Source organism: Hemicordylus capensis, chromosome 5 (assembly GCF_027244095.1).
Source record: "Hemicordylus capensis ecotype Gifberg chromosome 5, rHemCap1.1.pri, whole genome shotgun sequence".
Lineage (NCBI taxonomy): Eukaryota > Metazoa > Chordata > Lepidosauria > Squamata > Cordylidae > Hemicordylus > Hemicordylus capensis.
Window position 1 is genome coordinate 68,628,032 of NC_069661.1, and position 17,040 is coordinate 68,645,071.

Here is a 17,040-nt window from a genome sequence, read left to right on the forward strand (position 1 = left end):
GATCTATGACAGGAGACTCATAGACATGGCAGCTCCTAATCCAGTGACAAGAGCATCTTCAGGCCTGTGAAGGCCCGATAATCTCTAGGGCTAAGCAGAAAGAGAGCTGGAGCTGAGAAGACGAGGGATAATGAGGGGACTAATCATGGAGCATGGATGCATCTGGAAGCATATCATCTGGATAGGAGCTTGCAGTCTGGGAAGGAATCTTGTTATATGTTGAAGCACTGGAACTGTTAAAGAATTAAGAAGGCAGGACAAAGCTAAAGGCAAGGAATAAGGTAATGCTACTGAGGGTGGTACAGAATGTGTTGTTACTGGGTATAATCAAAAGCCTCTAGGTGCAGGGTTTATTCTAAGCTTTCCCCCTAACTGCACAAGAAGCTGATGCAGCCTCCAACCCATAAGCAGCTCCCCCCACTTTTTCTAATTGGAAAAAAAGAAGTGAGAAATATAGCAATAGGAAGGGAAAATAAGAACCAATAACTTAGGAGACAGAGAGGGAGGAGAGAAGGAAGGGAAGATAAGAAAATAAGAGAAGGAAGTTAAAGAATAGATGAGATTGTATTACTTCCCTAAACTTTAACTGAGGACCAAGACTCCCTCTTCACAGAAGTGTAACTGGTGGTTATAATTTATCCACTATCTATATATTTAATTCTCTTAGCCAGCATGTGTGTCCTCCTGGATTTGGCGGCTGAACTCTCGCGACACATTGCGAGAGTTCCAGCCTTGGGCGAGACTTGACGTGAAAGAAAAAATGGAGGCGGCGGGGGGCCACAAAATGGCCAAAGGAGGTGGCCTGGCCAGGCCGTCCCAGGTGAGGAGGCGGCGGCCTCGGCTGGATGCTGGAAGGCGCCGGGGGCGGGATGGCCTGGCCTGGCCAGGCCGTCCTGAGTAAGGAGTTGGCGGCAGCCTTGGCTGGGCGCTGGAAGGTGCTGGGGGCAGGATGGCCTGGCCTGGCCTGGCCATCCCCGAGTAAGGAGGGGACGGTGGCCTCGGCTGGGCTCTGGAAGGCGCCGGGGGCAGGACGGCCTGGCCTGCCCTGGCCTGGCCATCCAGGGAAAGGAGGCAGCAGCGGCCTTGGCTGGCCGCTGGGAGGCGGCGGTGGTGGGACGGCCTGTCCTGTCCTGGGTAAGGAGGCGGCGGCCCAGCCTGGCTGCCGGGAGCAGGAAGCAGCGACGGGACGGTCAGGCGAGGGGAGAGGAGGAGAGCCGGCGAGAGGGCAAGGGGGTGGGGAAGCAAGTGGGGCAGCCTGTGGCGAGCATGAGGAAGGGGGGAGGGGAGGGGAGAGGGAAAGAGAGTGGGGCATGGGGGAGGGGGAAAGAGAGGAGGAGGGGCAGGAGGGAGGGGGGCAAAAGAGAGTGGAACAGGATGGAGGGGAACAGCCGGCCCCAAAGAGCGCACAGATGCTCTGTGCGGGTCGGCTAGTAGAATTTATCCTGTGTAACAAAATGGTTGTCCTACAAATATATTGAAGATTCTGTACTGTAGGGATAATATGTACTAAAGTTTTCACAATCAAGTGAGTTGTCCAGGCTCCTCTATAACTGCTTCCAGGAATCCCACAATGCACTGTGCTGCTCGTGTGGACCATTGTAGAAATCCCTGAGGCTGGGGCAGTCCTTCCCCTGGCCTCTATGGACAAAATAGCTGCTGGCCGCTCAGGAGGAGCTGCCAGCTTCTTAGCCCAGGTACAAAACCTAGGCTACCCAGTCAAGGAGTGCCGGGATTGGTACGAGTCCCAGTGCTTCTCATGACTGTCTTGGCCCAGGCTAGGGCGGCCCTCCCTGGGAAGAGCTAGTCATGGGAATGACCTTACTGACTTGCTAGAGCTCATCTAATGAGTGGCTAAAGAAGTGCCATTGCTGTGCCTACTATTGCCTTTGTGACCAGTGGAACAGCCAAGTGGTTTTCAGATCCTGTCCCCCGTCCACCTCGCTGTGCCTCAGGGAATTTGGAGCAGCTCATTGCTTTATGTACAATGTTGCTTCCTGAATTTTGGATTAGTGTGCAAACTGAGTACAAAAAATTAAGCAAAAAAGTTATGAAAATACTGGCTCTCTGCTTGATTCCTACCTGTGTGCAGCAGAGTTTTCAGCAATTACTCCCATAAAGAGCAAATACCTAGTGAAAATAACTTGGAGCCTGAAATCAGATTGGCAATCTCAATCATAAAGCCCAGTTTTGAAAAGCCCAGCCTCATTTAAAAAGTAAATGTACTTTATTCATCTCTACCTAATCAAATCAATAGCTGACATCCTAACTAGCAAAGCATGTGGGCACCTAACATGAGTGAAATACAAGCCCCTTCCAAAGAGCAGGTACTCTTCTGCACTTGTGCAAGAGCACATATACCTTTTGTAGCTTACCTGGGCTCTGGGAGCACTATGTTAAGACTGATAACACTTTGCTTGACCCTCAGTGACATGTTTCTGTTCTACGTTTCATTAGTCAGGATGCCAGCCAGTAGCTTTTAACACTGAAGGGGTTACATAGCTTTATATAATATTTTAGGGGGTCACTGTATCAAGAGGTTTGAGAACCCCTGCTTTAGACAGTAGAGGCCTGTGTCCTGTACAGTAGCTACTGTTGTAGTTGGGAGAAGATAAAAGAGTAAGAGGAAAGAGGAAGACAAGAAGCCTACACAAAGAGCTGGAAGTGGAGTTGGCCTGTCTTGTCTCTTGAGCTCTCTGCTGAAAGTTGAAGGAAGCTAGGAGAAGGAAGAAGTTAGTCCCGAGGCTGCTGCTGAGGACAACTGTAGCTGCTAGAGTTGGTAGGAGGTTGCTAAAGAAGCCTGGCTTTCACTAAGCCACTTGGTCTTTGGAAAGGGTTTCTTGCTGGCTAGGACAAGGCAAGCACAAAGCCTGTGCTGCGTGTAGGGGTGTGTATGGAACCGGCACAGGCAGTTTGGTTCAAATTTGATCCAAACTGCCCAGGCTGTGAACCATTTTGTTAGAATTGGTGGCGGTTCAGTTCGTGATATCAAACTGGGTCAACCCAATTTGACCCGGTTCAATTGCCTTGCTTGTGAAGGGGAATCTGTTAAAGATTCCCTTTTATAAGCAAAGGGGAATTGTCTCTCTAAAAAGGAGTTCAGCGGAACAGGCAAGCAGGAACCTAACTGGCTGTTGCGGCGGCAGCTGTCGCCGGGGTGGCTGTCACAGTGGCAGACCCTCTCAGCCCTGCCAGTGCTCCCCACCACACCGCAGGCTGGCTGGCAGTCCACAGTGCAGGGGGGGAGCGCCGGCAGGGCTGCGAGGGGTTCCTTCCGCCACTGCTGCAGAGCCACTGCCGCTGCGTAGCCACCCCCACAGCTGCTGCTACAATAGCTGGTAAGGTGCCCTCTCACCCACCCCCTGAACCCCTTTTTAGAGAGGAAATCACCCTTTGCTTGTCAAGGAGAATCCTTACCAGATTCTCCTTTACAAGCAAGGTGATAAAACTGGCCCGATCTCTTTGGGGGCCTGGCCAGTTCAAGCTCAAAGAGCCCTGTGGTTTTTCTTTGGTAGAATACAGGAGGGGTTTACCATTGCCATCTCCCACGCAGCATGAGATGATGCCTCTCAGCATCTTCCTATATTGCTACTGCCCAATATAGCTGGGAAACATACTAGCAGGGATTCGAACCAGCAACCTAATGGCACAGCGGGGAAGTAACTCAAGAACAGGCCATTGATATATTCCAGTTGCACATTAGAATAAACCCTATCTAGATGGCACACTGTATTGGGAGGCTTAGGAAACTGCCTTATACTGAGTCAGAAACTTCGTCCACTGAGCTTCGTATTGTACTGCACGGACTGGCAGCAGCCCTCCAAGTTTCGAAGCAGAGGTCTTTCCCAGTCCTACCTGAAGATGCCAAGGATTGAACCTGGCTCCTTTGGATACCCTCCCCCTGAGCAATGGCCCCGTCCAGGCTTGACTGAGCAGGGGAATGAAGTTCTGTTTTTGTTGCACCTCATCATGGTATTCAGGCTCAGTGTTAATTCCTGACAGAGACTTATGAACTAACGACCAGGAAATGGGGCTTTTATGAGCATAGAACAATTATTATTTTAAAGAAGGGCGAATTTCTGGAACACAAAGAAGGAGCAGACAGAAAACAAATTAATAAACAAACCAAATAAAACTGCTGATATCAGAGACGGAAGACAGTGTAGAAGCTAAAATGTGTCCTGTTACTTGTTGTGACAGTGGCAAAACAAGGTTTGAGAATACTTGTTGCTCATCAATTTTTCCATTTGGTCATTACCTTCTATTTTTATTTGCACGTATTACAGGGGTCTCTTTAAAGATTTTCTGGTCTTTAAATGTTCTTTAAAAAGAACATTTGCTTTGAACAAATAAAAACAAGCTGCAGTGCACAACAAGGAGTGTCATTTAGATTTTGCTTTATGTAAAAGATTTCTAAGACCAATACCGTTTCAATTAGCCCCCTAAATTTATTATTTAAACTGAAATATGTCCCAAGACGTTATAAGAATAAACTAAAATAAGGACATAGCTTCCCTTATTTTAAATAATTGCTTAGAAGAGGAAAACTGAGAAATGTTGAACTACAACAGAGTTTGATTGTGCTTTTATTTTGTTCTTGTCCCCCCCCCCCCAAAAAAATATCGTAGCTAAACAAAGAAAAGAATGTAAATTAAGTTTTGGTCATGGACTGAACAACATTCTGCTGCAATAAAACTGAGCTACAGTCTCCCGTTCTAGACTCCCTGTTCTCGGGTGGGTGGAACTCAGCAGGTGTTTAGTTCAATAACCTCCTCCTCCTAGTCTGTTTTTACATATAATGAAAATTGTTCAAAGAAAATGAAAATGTTTGACAAAAAAATTGTATGAATCCCCATTTGTAGAGATGCCAGCATGTGAGCACAGTTACACCTACTCAGGACACATAAACGCTTTAAAATGGAAGCTAATGCTGATCTTAAATGAATGGTGATTAATTGTCCTTGTTTGTTAGTGAATAGCATTCCCCACTACCTTTATTATCAGGACATATTTTGCTATTTTCTGGAATGTCCTCTCTGCATCACTTTTTTTCAGTACTGCAGCGCCCTCTAGTGCTTTCAGGTCAGTGTTGAGGCTTCCATTATCTGTGACCATAGAATGAAAAGGCACCATTTTACACAGGAGAGAAAGACAGCACTGACAAATACCTTCACACCAATGTTGTTTGCTTCCCATGCCATGAAGGCTTTCCTCTGGATTGTAGAGTATGAAATTGCTCATTCAGAAATATAAAAAAAGAGGCACAGTTTAGAACTGTGTGCATTCATATACATTTATAAAGATAAAACGCTCTAATTAATATTCATACAGCTAAACTTGAATGAAGATGGTGGGAAGAACTTAAAATCATGAAGCATTATAAAAAATTAAAAGTGTAACAGGCCCTGCCTGCATGTGTACAATATGATCAAAGAAAAACCATGTTAGGGAGGAAAGGGAGAGGGATCATAGGAACATAGGAAACTGCCATATACTGAGTCAGACCATTGGTCTATCTAGCTCAGTATTGTCTTCACAGACTGGCAGTGGCTTCTCCAAGGTTGCAGGCAGGAATCTCTCTCAGCCCTGTCTTGGAGAAGCCGGGGAGCCTGAAACCTTCTGCTCTTCCCAGAGCAGCTCCATCCCCTGAGGGGAATATCTTACAGCGCTCACACATCAAGTCTCCCATTCATATGCAACCAGGGCAGACCCTGCTTAGCTATGGGGACAAGTCATGCTTGCTACCACAAGACCAGCTCTCCTAGGAAAAGAGTGAAAATATACTTCTTCTTAATGAGGTGCCTGAATGCAGTAATGGAGGAAAAGAGTTGGATGTCAGGTAAAAGCTATAAGGAAAAACATATACAGGCTAAGAATAGAGAACATAAGAACAGCCCAGCTGGGTCAGGCCCAAGGCATATCTAGTCCAGCATCTTGTTTCCCACATTGGCCCACCAGATGCCTCTGAGAAGCCCACAGGCCAGAGGTGAGAATATCCTTTTTCTCCTGATGTTGCTCCCCTGCAACTGGTATTTAGAGGCATCTTGCCTCTGAGACTAGAGGTGGCCTATAGCCATCAAAGTAGTAGCCATTGATAGACATAGTCCTCCATGAATTTGTCTATAAGAACATAAGAGAGAACACCATAACTAAAAGATTGGTACATATAGAACAAGAGAAGGAGCATCAGGAAAATATTACATCAGTGTCATTTCTGGATGGGGCTTTTAGCTCGCTTCTCCGGAATGAAGGATTCACATGTTGGCTACATTTACCCTGAAGTCCCTGTGAGCTATCAAGGAGCACTTCACACACAATTCAGAGGTTTTTTTTAATTGCATATTGGAGAGGAGCCCAATTTATGTCTGGGGTTTTAAAAAATCCAGTTTTGTGTCAGTTTTGCGGGGGCAAATGCAAACTCACAGTAAATCTGCACTGTAGAGCCTTCTGTCTGAAAATGCTCCAGGAGACGTAATAAAGTTGCTTAGCCTGAGACAGAGGAAAAGAGGGGAGAAAGCACAAACCTGCAAAAAGCGTAATCAGGAGAAGAACAAAGAACAAATTTTATATTTGAGATGGTCTGCAGAATGAGTACAAGAAAAAAGACTGGGAACCATAGCAGGCTGAGGAAGACAATTGGAACAAAACAGAAAAGGAAGTGCAAAACTAAGAATGAGGCCACAGAGAAAAATTAGGACATAAGGGGATAAAGGGAAGGGAAGAATGTACAGAACCAAGTAACTGAAGATCACAAAAGTATGAGAACCAGAGGGAAAATAAAGAAAGGTAAAGTAATTAAGTGCTGGTCTGAGGTGGAGTGTTGGATTGGGAATGTCAGGTCAGCAAGAGAGCAGGGAGGAGAAATAACAATATTCAGGACATACCAGTTGTGTGCGTTATCAATCCAACTGAAGAAGCTATAGGAACTCTGCAGAAAAGAAAATGGCTCTGGAGAAATATCCGAAGAAAGATGAGAATTGGAATTACCTAAAACGAGATTAAGAAGAGAAGAGAACAGCAAGAAAGAAAGCCAGGATCAAAATCTGAAAGAAAACAAGCTGAAAGGGCCAACAGGATAATAGTATTAATGATGACAGAATGATGGTGAGACAAACATTATAAAGAACAAAGGGACGCACAGTGTGAGATTCAACAGAGGAAAAGGAAAACCGTGGAGTGGTGAGAACCTGAAAGCAACAAGCAGAGCTGCTGTGACAGACAGCTTCTGAAACCCTAATTCCCTCCACTTTCTTGTTTCACACAGATGCTAAAAGATATCATTAACAGAAAGGATGGGGAAATGAAATGAGGTGGCTCAGCAGAGAAGTAACTTGCCTAGGGAACAAGAAGTTGCTGGTTCGATTACCCACTTGTATGTTTCCCAGACTATGGGAAACACCTATATCGGGCAGCAGTGATATAGGAAGATGCTGAAAGGTATCATCTCATACTGTGCAGGAGATGGCAATGGTAAACCCTTCCTGTATTCTACCAAAGACAACCACAGGGCTCTGTGGTCACCAGGAGTCGACACCAACTCGACGGCACAACTTTCACTTTACTTCAGTATCTTAGACAGGTATAATTCAGGCTATAAATAATAGTGAGACACGAGCATGTTCACCAGAAGCAATGATGGTTTCATCATCCTTTCATCATCAAATTTTAAGCACAAAAGGAGGCGCTTCACATGATTGGTGTGAAGCGCCGGAGGGGGTTCTGCAGGGAGAGCAGGCTTAGCCGATCAAGACGATCAAGAGGCAGCCCTGGGTGGCTGCATTGGCCGCCCACATGACTGCCCCCTCCATCACAGAGCCAGTGGGGGCAGCAGGGACCTGGGGCCGTGCGGCCGTGCAGCCCCTGGAAGTTCCAGGATGCCCCGCGTGAGCATGTGGGGCATCCTGGAGAGACCCCTAAGCCCAAAAGGCTGCTTGCAGCCTTCCGGTCAGGGGTCTACTCATGTGTCACTGCGCGCCGCGGCAACACACAAGCAAAAAGATGAGGTTAACAGAGAGCTTGCTCTGTTAACCTCGTCTAAGGGCAGGAGTAATTAGGCGGGCTAGCTGCCTTGGGAGCACCAGGCTCCCTTAGCCCACTTTTCAGAGATTGTGAGAATAGCTGTAAGGAATACTAGCTGTAGACAGATGCTTTCTAAAAGTCAATAAACACAATATTTCAAAAGGACTTTAATTTTAGCAGCATTGTGTCTGAAGATTTAAATATATATATACACACACACACACACATTTTTATTCCGCACAGCTGCTTTCATCCAGGAAAGTAGGGCAACATTCTGCACCTGGAAAATAGGACAACTTTAGTCATTAAGTTTACAAATCTATTAAACTTTAAGATGGGTCAAAAATACGAAGTAACTCAGAGAGAATGCACTAGAAATTCAGTTTGGTTTTTTTAACTAAGAAGAAGAAAAAGTTACAGACCTAATCTTGGCCATAGTTTACAAGGTTTTTGTTTGTTTGTTAAGGTTCTTTGGCTCTGGCTGGCAGCCCTATAGCCAGCCTTCCTTGTAGGTGAGGCAGCCATAACTCTAAATGGAGTGGTTGGTTGGTTTTTTGCTGGCACATAGCAACTATTTCCCCTCTCTTACTGGCAGAGGAGGATGTGAGGGAGAAGAAAAAGGCAGCCACCTTCCCCCTGGTTTTTAACTACAATTGTTCCTATTCTTGAAACAAGCTGTCATTCTTTAAATTGAGACTGTCATTAGCCCTCTGCAGACACTATAAATCCTAACCATCAGTGCTGCTCATGAGGGGGAAAGCAGGGAGGAAGTCCCACCTACCCCACTGCCACTCACCCTCTGTGCCTGATGCCTTACAGTACTGCTTGTCGGAATGGGGCACTGCCATAAGCGTGATGGCCAGAGATCCCATGAGCTGCAGCCTTGATTGATCAAAGTTGCCGCTCATGGGATTGCCAGCCATCACGCTTAGAGGGCCGCATCATTCAGACAAACAGTATTGTAAACATGGTCATCAGGCAGAGGGTGAGTGACAGTGGGGGTGGGCGGGACTTCCTCCCTGCTTTCCCCCTCGTGGTTAGGACTTATAACATCTGAAGAGGCTATTGTCATGTTACAAATTAAAAAGTTAAAAAAATAAATAAATCTCCAATCCTAGATGGGGCAAAGCATTAGGTGGGGCAGTGCACCCATTAGCCCCCACCCTGGCTTCAAGGCTGAGGGTAGATCACTTGTAATACACTCTGATTTTATTTTATTTTTAAGATTATCCAAAACAAACAAAAAGGCCCAAGGCCTGACCACACCTCTACATGTGTACTCAGCAGGATTTCCTTCTGAGTAAAATGGGACTTGCTCCCAAGTAAGCATGCTAGGATTGCAACCTGAATTGTAATATTTATATTAACCTTGTTTTAAAGTAGTAAATTAGATTTTGCCTTAACAGCGCGGCTCTGTGGCACGGCTACTCAAGAGGAGACACATGGAGGGGAGGCAAAAAGCTGCCTCCCGGCTCCGGGAGTCTCGCCAGCATGCCCTGTGTGCTCATTCAGGGCATGCTGGAGCTTGCGGGGGCCAATCGGCCCCACTGCCCCCAGCCCCCGCCAGCTCCGTCACGGAGGCGGCAATCGTGTGGGCAGCCAATCCAGCCGCCCAGGGCTCCCTCCCTGCACACTCAAAGAAACCAGGTCTCACTGATCGTGAGACCCGGTCCAATATTTATGTTTTTAAAGGCAAATCCCAGCTGCCAACCTACCTGGTCAACTTCTGCCAGCAACTAAAGATCCTCATACCTTTCCTATGGGCTTCCTGAAAAAGAAAACAATCCTGAAATGGAAACATTGCTGCTTTCTCCATTTAGTTTATTATGATCTGTAGCTATATTTCTTTCATTTAGGGTTTTATTGTGGTTTATGTGCTGTTTTTATGGGATTATAGAAATATGCGTTTTATTTTGTTGTTGTTTCATTCTTAGATGCAACTTTGAGTACTTTCAGTAGAAAAGGAACTAATAGTTTTGGGATGGGCCACAACTCAGTGGTAAAGTTAAGAAATAACCATATCTTAACAAAATTCTTATCCTGGCTATATATTAGTACAATTTCCTACGGTTTGGGACTCTTTTCATTTGTCTATTGCTTGAGGAGCCTAATTTATGCTGGATATCATATTACTATGGAAACCTTTCCTTATTAAACAGTAGATCCCCAGTTATCTTGAGTCTCAGTCTTCGTTCTCTCTGTATTGTAGCTGAAGGTTCACATGCTTGAATTCTGTTCGACACAAAGATATTCCCTCTACAAATGCTAGACATCAAGATCAAAGGTTCTGCTCTAGCCTATTCACTGACATGCTCGTTTTCAATGTGTAGGGATCTTTTTCTCTGCGGGGTGGGGGCTTTCATCATGTGAGCCCCCACCTGCAGGCTGAAATTGTACAAAACACAACTTTACCATCTGGGTGGGAGCTAGGCCTTAGATATTCCAAGCTCCTAGCTATCTATGCAGCTTACTCTGGGATAGAGCTGCAGTGATGAGGAAGCTCTGAATTTCTAAATGTTGTGTTGCTGTTAAAAACACAGGAGCAAAGCCAGAAAGAGGTGGTGACACTAACTAGGCCATTCATATATGTAAGATTATAACTGTATCATCTTTACACATCTCTTTGAAGGACGGCTGATATCAAATTTGACTCACCTCACTGAAATTAATATAGCCTAAACTAAGAAACAATATAAGTGATGTTGCTATTACAAAAATACTTAGGGCCTATTCATGAAGTATGATTTTTCTCCACATGATAAGTTCTGTCTGTTTCCAGATGTACATTATCCCTGTTCATACATTAACACATGTCTACAGATCTGTACACATATACCGTTATACATGTTCAGTGCATGAGCAGCAGTACACTCCCTACCTGTGCCATGCATTTAGAAGGGCCTGTCCCCAAGTTCACTTTTACAATGAACACACACGCAGTCATTCACACAAAAGCATATACGATGTGTACAGACACCAGTATTCATATACAACATAATAAAGTCGTTCTCGCAACCATTACTGGGACGGGGAGGGCGGGTGGGGTGGGGGAGGCAGGATTAAACCGACCTTCCGCTCAGATGACTGGTCATCCCCTGTGTGCCGTGCGCAGGTCTCTGGAGACTGGGGGAATGAAGCCTGGCCTCCAGGTATCCCTAAATTATGGTTTATGGTTTAAATTTGTAATGCTGGTTTTAAATTTTTTTTAAGGTTAATGTTTTTAATGGTTACATAATTTTAATTGTTTAATTGATTCAGTTTTGATTTTAACTGTTACATTGATTTGTTTGTATTTGTTGTAAACCGCCCTGAGCCATTTTTGGAGGGGCAGTATATAAATCAAATAAATAAATAAATAAATGTGCCATGCAAGAAACACTGTGTGAGATGCATGGTGCATGGAGGGATTTCCCTTCAAGCCAGGAACTCGAGGCTTGAGGGGACTCACGACCCTGTACCTGAGTAAAAGGGCACACTTGCACCCTTTTTCCCCTGGTAAAAGGAATAGTAAAAATCTTGGGCTACCTAGGAAGGCAGCGCTGTGATTGGCCTTGATCCCAGTGCTTCACATGAGCAGCCGTACCCAGGTAAGGACATAGGAAGCTGCCATACACTGAGTCAGACCATTGGTCCATCTAGTTCAGTATTGTCTTCACAGACTGGCAGCAGCTTCTCCCAAGTTGCAGGCAGGAATCTCTCTGTGCCCTATCTTGGAGATGCCAGGGAGGGAATTTGAAACCTTCTGCTCTTCCCAGAGCGGCTTCATCCCCTGAGGGGAAGATCTTGCAGTGCTCACACATCAAGTCTCCCATTCAGATGCAACCAGGGCAGACCCTGCTTAGCTATGGGGACAAGTCATGCTTGCTACCACAAGACCAGCTCTCCTACCTCCCAGGTAGGGCTGCCCCCAAGCCTGGATATGGCTGTTCATGCCGATTGGCCTATTCAGACTAGGAGGCTTTTCACACAAAGAAGGGTAATATGTGACCAAGTCAATCATGAATAACACCAGCAGCCATTTTTATTATTCCAGCTGCTAGAAAAAGTGCTGCTATGATCATGGGGAATATTGGCTTCATTTGCACATAATGGGAAACTGGAGTTGAAGGGGCCAGAGGTTGCCAAACCGGAATGTTGGAATGTGTGAAACTCCAGTCCCGTAAGGAAAATGACCTGAGGTTTTGCTTGCCAAACTCCAGTTTGAAAACTTAGATTGTAGTGAGTTTCACCACTCATACTTGAGGTCTCCAGCCGCCTGCAGTATGTCTGAATAGGCTGGGCTGGCTGAAACTGGAGTTGAGGGAGGAAACTTCTCCCTCTCTCCAGCTGTGATTGGCTCTCTGGGCTGTCTTTCATGCAAAAAGGAAGCCCACACCGCCAGTTCCCCCTCCTCTCTGCAGTCTCCCTGACTACAGAGAGCCTCCTGTCCGTTTTGTCCAAATGCAGACAGGAGAGTGGGGTGGAGTGTGGAACCATGGGTCCATTGGACCTGCAGTTTCACATTATGTGTGAATGTGGCCAATATCAAAACACTAGCCATAACTAGTGTTTTAAGTACAGGGGTGTTAAAGCAGGGCCAGCCGCTTTCACTTTTGTCATGCCACCTAAACTGTTTTTTTAAAGGCTACAAGGAGCATGATTTGGCTAAATTGAGGGAAGTCACAGGGTGGGGCCTGTGGAGTACATTAAAGTTTAAAGTGCTGTTATCATTCCTTCCATAATTTTGGTACTGGCCATATCTGTGATCTTTCCATTCAAGCAGTGTGTTTCTCCTCAAAACCAAATGTTCAAGAAAGTATAATCTAAACCAACCCACTGCCTATTGCGTGCAATTTTCACTTGATGTTTGATAGCCTTCACTGATTAAAAAGGAAAGATGGTGCTTTTACTTTTGGTAAAAGACCTAATTCTCTGACAATCTGCTATCACCATGCAATATATACCTCAGGTTCTGTGATGTCTGAAATGGTATGTATGAAACATAGGAAGCTGCCATATACTGAGTCAGACCATAGGTCCATCTAGCTTAGTATTGTCTACCAAACTGGCAGCGGCTTCTCCAAGGCTGCAGGCAGGAATCTCACTCAGCCCTATCTTGGCAATGCCAGGGAGGGAACTTGGAACCTTCTGCTCTTCCCAGAGTGGCTCCATCCCGAGGGGAATACCCAGTGCTCACACTTCTAGTCTCCCTTTCATATGCAACCAGGGCAGACCCTGCTTAGCTAAGGGGACAAGTCATACTTGCAACCACAAGACCAGCTCTCCTCTCTTATAATGTGCATTCCATGGTGTCTCAGTGTTCCCATACTCACTTATATGCGTTCACACTAGAAACAAGGTGCTTCTATGCACCACTTAGAAATGTAACAACTTTAAAAAACATATTGATTATCTTGCTATGTGTTTCTCTCCCCCCTCCCCCACAGGGTTCCTATACCTTTTACAACTGCATGAATAGCAGAAATTCTGCTAGTGCTGCTTTTCCAATCTTGGGAGTATTTAGACGAGGACATTTTCATCTGTTGCATGTTTGCCTGTCATGTAGCTGCTAAAAGAGCCCTGCCAGAAGAAAGATGGCAACCCTACGTGTATATTGAATGTCTACGTAAAAGCAGCTTATAATTGCTAAAACAAACAGACAGGAAACCCCCACCCTTATACTGGATTTAAGCCAGCCACCAGCACAAGGGGTCCCCCACCCCCCACAACCTCCAAATTTAATTACAGGGGTGTTTAATTACAGGTCATACAGTGAAAATGCTCAAACTCTGTCCTTAATCTGTTTCCTTTTCACACGCTTCTTCATACAAATTCAACTTACATATTTAAATGTAGAAACAGCCAAAACATCTAGTATTTTGCAGCACTAGATGGCAGCAGACCTTTTAAAAGGAAGATCCAAATCAAATCCAGTCTAAACTATTTCAGCTGTGGTGCTTCTTTGGGACTTCCACCACTCAGCTGTGCTAGAATTCCTGCCAACAGAGTCAATACTTTTCCAAGTCTGCACTTTGGGAGTTGCAAATTAAAGAGCTGCCAACACTGTTGGCTGAAATCATAGACATACTTCCTTTATTTTCTTTAATAATTATTAAATGAATTTTCAGGCCCTGCATCAATACCAAAGTCTCAGGGTTACAGGAGAAGTCTCAAAAGATGCACTTTAACTTAAGCAGTTGATACATGTAATGTTAGAAAAAACATTCAATTAAGCACCCTCATGTCTGTTTAACAATTAAATATAATATATGCGTAAATCACATGGATACTTCTTACAAATGACTGGAAGTGTATACTAGAGTCTCTCTGCATGTAATCTTCCTGATAAAACTAATGTTTTTAGCTTTACTAAAGCACAACGTTTAATTCAAGCTATCAGACTCTCCCATGTAGCAATGAAGAGGGAGTTAACCGAGAGTGAGAAGCCAGATGCTTCCCTAAAGGTTTGTATCTTCTTAACACAGACAATAATTAAAAACGTATGTTCTGCACTCCTTCATTGCTTCAGGTCCTTCACAGTTTAAACATGCTGGGTTCCTTTTGTCAAATGACTCTCCCCGCCCCCCCCCCCAGGTGTGCAACAGTAAAATGAGCCATTGTCTTTGGACAAATTACATATTGTCAGAGTTCAAGATCTCAGTACACAATATTAATTGATAAATATATTCTAATTTACTTCATAGAGTTTTGCTAAGCAAAAACGATTGAAAAACTGGCCTCAAATTGGCCCGTTTATGTTAAGCAAAAACTATTGAAAAAATGGCACAAACCAACAAATCCCACAAGTTACAAAATAAAGCTGCTGTAAACAGCGGCATCTCAAGGGTATACTCATGAGTCAAATGGGCCGTAACCCAAAATTTGGCTTTAAAAAAGCCAAATCTGGCAACAAAGAGCGGCATGGCTAGGGGAGAGGGGACCTGTGTTCACCCCTCTCTCCAGCAGCCACTTGGAGTGAGGGATATAATGAAGAAGATAGGGAGGGGTGGAGCTGGGGGACCCTCAGGAGCTTGGGGGCCTGGGTTCTTTGAACTCATCCGCTCAATTATAGCTACACCCCGGCTGTAAAAATCTTTCGACTACTTCAGTTCATTGTGCATGCACACCCAGCATATGCTAAGCCAATCAACTATATCCACCATCAGGCACTAAATGCAACTTTGAGCATGCCGGCACAAACCATCCTAAATGTGGGTTAGCAGTTGCATGCCAGGCTCCGAAACTGACATCTGGTAAACATGACCAAAGAATTCAGCATATGATGCAAGTGACTAAGAACTGTTGCTGGCTGACATCCTTAGGCTTGCACTAAGATGTTGCACAGACAAGTTCTGCTAAGTCTGCAGCTTGAGTTCTAGACTAGTGTTGCATTAGCACCACAGCTACACAACAAGTGACATGCCACATATGTTTTAAAGTGAACTGAAAATCACCATGAGTTTGTGGAGCTATGTGATCTTCTGCTAGCATAACTTCATTCGTTGCACAAATTCACCATCAGGATGTGGCTACAGATTTCTCTCTCTCTCTCTCCCTCTCCACCATGCACTAAATTGATTACAAGAACACTACCCAGACTTTATGCTGTGGGTGAGGAACCCTGGACTCCAAGGAAGAGTAATCATTTCACTCCCTAAATAAATTTCAGTGTGGATTGCAAGGAAGCCAAAGGAGCATCCTTTTTTGCAATCCACACATCTCTGGGGGACTAATGCCCTTTCTCTGTTCATGGCAGACAACTGTGGCTGAGAAACCAGAGCCCAATCTTTCTTTCTTTCTTTCTTTCTTTCTTTCTATTTCTATACCGCCCTTCCCAAATGGCTCGGGGCGGTTTACATTAATGATCATGAATCTGCAGAGTGACACAACTTTCCTTGCTCCAGCAGAAGAAATCTTCCTTTAGAGAAGGGAGCCAAGAAGGAACCTTTGGATCCAACCAGAAGTCCAGAAAGTGTACTTTTAATGCTAAAGCTCTGCATCAAAAGCACAGGAAATGGAAAATGTGATGTATCCTGCAGAATCCTAGTTGTAGGAGCATTATCAGGGACACCCAAACTGTTTGAGTCCAATAGCTGCCAGTGTGAGTGTCACTGGTCAGGGAGCGAGAGGCACCTTCAAGCACAAATTAGAAGGTGCTTACCTCCATTCCGTAAGCACCTTCAAACTGCTTTAAGCTGTGCGCTGCCCAGCTCTCCCTGCCGTGGGGGATCGGCTCTGCCACTCACCTGGTATCCATGGAGTCAACCCCCTGCCAGCAGCCAGGTGAGTGTTGGAGCTGATTCCTCCACTGCAGGGAGTGCTGGACACTACACTTCAGCTTAGAGCAGCTTGGAGCAGCTTGCAGGTGCTGCCGGAGTGGAGGTAAAAACCTTTAGATTTGTACTTAAAGGTGCCTCTCACCCCCTGCCTGGTGGCACCTGCACTGGCCGCTACTGTTTGTGTCTCCTGTACTTGTTAATCACCACCAATAGCTTTGATGGTCTGCAAAACATTTGGTGTAGAATCCAAGGGAAAGTGTTGTATGCAAGAACAAGTCAGTGGAATGGAATTGGGAATATGAATAGTTTAATGAAATAAGTACCGAGAGGCAAGTGCAGAAAGCTTTTCAGGGCTCTTGCTGCTGGCTGTTTCTTAGCCCCGCCTCTACTCCAGGACTGGAATATATCCCATGCAAAAACTGGCCTGGATTAAAGAGTGGATTAACCCAAAACCCCTGGTATACCTCCAAAAAATTTTTTTTAATGATATAGGACAGGGGTAGGAAATGTGTGGCTCTCCAGATGTTGCAGAACTACAGTTCCCATCAGCTATAGGCTGCTGGATTTATATATGGTTGTTTCCAGGCACCTGCTTTGTCTGAGATTAAAACTGACTATAGAGAAATCTGTGGCTGAACATGATATGCCTGATCTGGAGAAGCACACATTGCCTACCCTGATATAGGGGGTAGCAACTCTTTTGAACTTGGCCCACAAAATTCTTTGGACTGGTCCTGGCTGATAGTTCTTCACAGATTTATCTATA

General features: G+C 45.1%; 1 long non-coding RNA gene across 3 annotated transcripts in view; it reads left to right on the forward strand.

Moving 5' to 3' along the window:
• The window catches only part of LOC128327839 (uncharacterized), a 49,721-nt gene that overhangs the window by 17,843 nt on the left and 14,838 nt on the right, over positions 1 to 17,040 (forward strand). The window lies entirely within an intron of this gene.